A 4,918-nucleotide genomic window follows, 5' to 3' on the forward strand; every position below is an offset into this window, starting at 1 on the left:
TGTGTGTGTGTGTGTGTGTGTGTATGTGTATGTTAGACCAGTTTATGTGTTTATGTAGGATGTTAGACCAGTTTATGTGTTTATGTAGTATGTTAGACTAGTTTAAGTGTTTATGTAGTTAATAAAACCTTACTTGTATCACACTTGACGTGTTCATTGTTTGCTCATAACCGGAGTCACTAATCATGCAGATTTACGTTACAAGCTTGTAGAATTGTACAGTAAGAAAGTTATTTCCCTTAACCAGGAAATTAACGTTCTTAGAATTGACAAGACAGTTGACCCTGAGAGGTCAGCTAAATATCTACAGCGGATCTAAAATATGAATAGTTAATTATAACTAGTTATGGTTAATTATTCATATTTCCCCATGAGCTGATTCGCTTCATCATTACGCCGGATCTGGGCCAGCGCCGGCACCACCACACGCTCGCGTCATGATACTGTCGAGAACATACATCCACAAGTGACGCAGTGTAGACGAAAATGTGTAATAAAGTCGTTATTTTTGTTTTCTTTGCGCAAAAAATTTATTCTCGTAGCTTTGTAACTTTACAGCTGAACTACTGATGTCACACGGACTACTTTGTCGATCATCTTGGTACTTTTCTGGACCTTGAACGTGGTAGTTACCTTGCTGTCTATGGGAGGGTCAGAGAGACCTCAGATTTCATCAAAAATATCTTAAATTGTGTTCCCAAGATGAACGATGGTCTTACGGGTTCGGAACAACACAACTAACCCTTTAATATCCATTTACCTCAAAAATCTTTGAATGGGCATGACGCTGCTCTGCTGGAGGGGGTTGCCTACTCTCGGTTGCCAAGAATGCTCCAACTATATTGGATTTTAATTCATGAACTGTATTCAAGCAAATTGCTGATATATCTACCATGGATGATGACACTTTGTCTTAATGGATATTTAAAAGATTCTGAGTTCATGTTTTTGTGTCATGTGTCACTTTGGTTGGTCTTGATCTTGGTTTGGTGTCAGAATCCTGACACTCATGTGTATTGTCTTGTCCAGGGGTGTCCAAAACTGTTTTTGGAGGGCCAACATCCTGCAGATTTTAGCTCCAACCAGCTCCAACAAACTTGCCTAGAAGTTTTTTAGTGAGTATGAAGACAGTGATCAGCTGTTTCATGAGTGTTTAATCAGGGTTGGAGCTAAACTCTGCAGGACAGTGGTCCTCCAGGAACAGGTTTGGACACCCCTGGTCTTGTCCTTGTGGGGGTATGCGGTTTCTGGAATTGTTCTCTAGACCACTGGTTCTCAATTCCAGTCCTAAGGACTCGCTACTCTGCATATGTTGCATGTCTCCCTTATTTAACCTGATTCAGATCATCAGCTCGTTAGGAGAGAGCTCCATGAACTAACCTGAACGTGTCAGATAAGAGAGAGATACAAAATGTGCAGAGCATTGGATCCCAAGGACCGGAGTTGAGACAGCTGAACTACTGATGTCACACGGACTACTTTGTCGATCATCTTGGTACTTTTCTGGACCTTGAACGTGGTAGTTACCTTGCTGTCTATGGGAGGGTCAGAGAGACCTCAGATTTCATCAAAAATATCTTAAATTGTGTTCCCAAGATGAACGATGGTCTTACGGGTTTGGAACAACACAACTAACCCTTTAATATCCATTTACCTCAAAAATCTTTGAATGGGCATGACGCTGCTCTGCTGGAGGGGGTTGCCTACTCTCGGTTGTCAAGAATGCTCCAACTATATTGGAAGCATGGTATTTTACTCTGCAGGACAGTGGTCCTCCAGGAACAGGTTTGGACACCCCTGGTCTTGTCCTTGTGGGGGTATGCGGTTTCTGGAATTGTTCTCTAGACCACTGGTTCTCAATTCCAGTCCTAAGGACTCGCTACTCTGCATATGTTGCATGTCTCCCTTATTTAACCTGATTCAGATCATCAGCTCGTTAGGAGAGAGCTCCATGAACTAACCTGAACGTGTCAGATAAGAGAGAGATACAAAATGTGCAGAGCATTGGATCCCAAGGACCGGAGTTGAGATCCACTGATCTAGGCTGTGTGCTGTTCTAAATTGTGTGTTCAGTAGTGATGATGGGTCTTTTCAAAGCACTGCTTCATGAAGTTTCAAAACGTTTGCAAATAATTTGTTTCAAACCAGTGGTTCAAAGCATGCATCAAACAGCCAAAGTCATGTGATCTCAGTAAATTAGATTTCGTTATATCACAAATGTTTCGAAATTCCAATAGTTGGCTGTTGTGGGGCGATTTCTGTAACCAATGAATTACTGAGATCACCCCCCAGCAGTGAACTTTTGAACCAGTGTCTATTGGCAGGGGTCTCAAACTCAATTCCTGGAGAGCCACAGCTCTGCAGAGTTTAGCTCCAATCAACTCCCAATCACACCTGCTTGGACGTTTCTAGTGATCCTGAAGACCTTGATTAGCTGGATCAAACGTGCTTGATTAGGGTTGGAGCAAAACTGTGCAAAGCTGTGGCCCTTCAGGAATTGAGTTTGAGACCAATGGTTTATGGTTTTTACCTGATCTTAGATCCCCTGCAAATTAACACTTTAAACAACTAAAGAACACATTATATAGACACTTTATATTTAATTTATTTGATGATTTGTTAGTTGCCTTTAATATACTTTCAATATCAATAAAATATTTGCAATGGCTTGTAAAGGCTGATTTAATGCATGTTTTGGCCTGAGATTTTGTTGCATTTACTTCGTTTTGACCAGCAGGTGTCACCAGCATGTGGTTTCGAGAAAATATATTTCTGAAAAAATAAATAAAAACGTGATATGATATGTTTGCCATACCGCCCACCCCTAAGGCTGATGTACTTTTCCAGGGTCCAGCAGGGATCACCATGGGGCATGATGAAGTGGATATCTTCGCCCAGCTCACAATTAAATCCCTTCATCAAGGAGACATGATTGCAGGTGGCACAGAGGAAAATAAAAACTGTAGTTCCCTCCAAAAGTCTATTGCTCCTCATTGGGGCAATTGTTGATGGACGAAATGTCCATGAATTTATGCCTTGGTCTGGTCATCTGTCACGCACAGTTGCAGAGAGCACACAATGAAGAAGAAGATCAGGTTCAAAAGTCTTTAATAATCCACATAAATGTTAATCCAAAGAAGGCCGGCAAACAAAACACAACTGCAACATCTAGACGCTGATGTCTACACTGACTTGACTGGACCAAAGTGAAGTGAAAACACAATAACTTAAATACTAAGGCAAATGAGGGGAACTAATGGCACACAGCTCGACAGAATAAAGAAATCAAATCAGTGACTATGGTGACAAATAACTAACTCAGGCAAGCAAGACTACAACAGTGAGAGAAAATTCAAAACCGAACATAACTGTGACATTAAGCATGTTTCATGTTTTATCTTCACTGGATCTTTGCAAATCTTTCTTCCTGAGCTGGTCTCTAAAGGCCTTGCAGAAAATAAAGTATATTAGAGGATCAAAACAGACATTTAGCACTGAAAGCAGGATAGTCAGCTCATTCAGGGTGTTAAATGTACAGAACACGTAAGGCAGTCTCACCAGGTGATAGGGCACAAAGCACACACAGAAAACTACCACTAGAACTAGCATGTTGCGCTTAGACTTGTTAAACTTATGGTGGCTGGATACAGTCTGTGTTGACAGCTGGGCTTGTATGATCTTTTGCAGAATCTTCCAGTAAAGAAAAACCAGAGACATTAGCACAAACGCAAAGACTGCAAAGGACACGCAGTGGATGATTTTGTAGACCACAGCTTGTGAATGTGCAGGGACTCACAGCTAAATTTTTGATCATGATCCCAGGAAGTCTGAAGAAAGAAGATCAAGTAGACGGAAGACATGGCTAACAAGGAAAGCCAAGTTCCTATGGAAATGTGGCGGGTGGTACGAACCGTCTGCAGAGCATGAGTCTCCAACGGCCGGACAATCTTCAGGTACCTGAGATGATAGAAGGTATTCAGAATGCCGACAAAATCAATTTACATTGCACTGTGAAATTAATTTACAGTGTACATACAGAGGCTTGGAAAATTTTTTTGGGTGGTTGTGGTATTATTGGCCAGTTCTATACTTTCTCTTCCTTTTTTTCACTTCTAATCCATATTAATATTCTTTTGAGGGGGAATGTATTTGAATGTTTCTATCAGTGTTTTTAAAAAGAGGTAATTATGGAAATGTAATGAAATAGTTTATTTATTTTTGGGTAAACTATTTCTTCTGTCCTAAATGTAAAGTGGCCAACGATTTTCTGGTTCATGTCCACTTTTTAATGTATTTTGGGATTCATTCGTCACCACTCATTCTTCATTCACCATATGAAATCTGATCACTTAGACAAGAACTAGCACACCTCTCCTCAGTCTTCACAATTTGAGGGATTATTTATGTCTGGTGTACAAACAGTGCAGAACATAACACAATGTATTATTTGGGTTACTGTTTTTATTATAGTAATAGTGACCATAGCAAGTTTAACTAACAATGATAATATCATATCTACTAAACCATATGAAAATAATAACATTGTTTTTTACTGTAAATGGAGGTGTTAGCTTGAGTAGCATACCTGTTCGCAGCAATAATGTCCATGAAGAGAATGCTTGCCTACATGTTTAGATAGAATGCTGTTGCTCCAAAGCTGCAGTAAATGTTGCATATTGTTATGGAATAGGTAGCATTGTGAGCAATGCACAAAGGTAAACAAAGACAAAGGAAGAAGTCAGTTCTTCATGTAGACTGTGACGCTGGACTGAACGCACTGATTGGAACAGAAATAAACCCGCATTGTGATGCAGTTAAGCACCAGACTGACGAGAAACACTAGTGAGTATGCAAATATGAAAGCAGGGTGGGCTGAAACCTCTGTAGGTTCACAGGGAGCTTGAGTTATGTTGGTCAT

General features: G+C 40.3%; 1 pseudogene; it reads right to left on the reverse strand.

Moving 5' to 3' along the window:
* Positions 1-3,387: 3,387 nt before the first annotated feature.
* Positions 3,388-4,918, reverse strand: LOC107554997 (P2Y purinoceptor 14-like; annotated as a pseudogene).

Source organism: Sinocyclocheilus grahami, unplaced genomic scaffold (assembly GCF_001515645.1).
Source record: "Sinocyclocheilus grahami isolate Dianchi unplaced genomic scaffold, SAMN03320097.WGS_v1.1 scaffold522.1, whole genome shotgun sequence".
Taxonomy (NCBI): domain Eukaryota; kingdom Metazoa; phylum Chordata; class Actinopteri; order Cypriniformes; family Cyprinidae; genus Sinocyclocheilus; species Sinocyclocheilus grahami.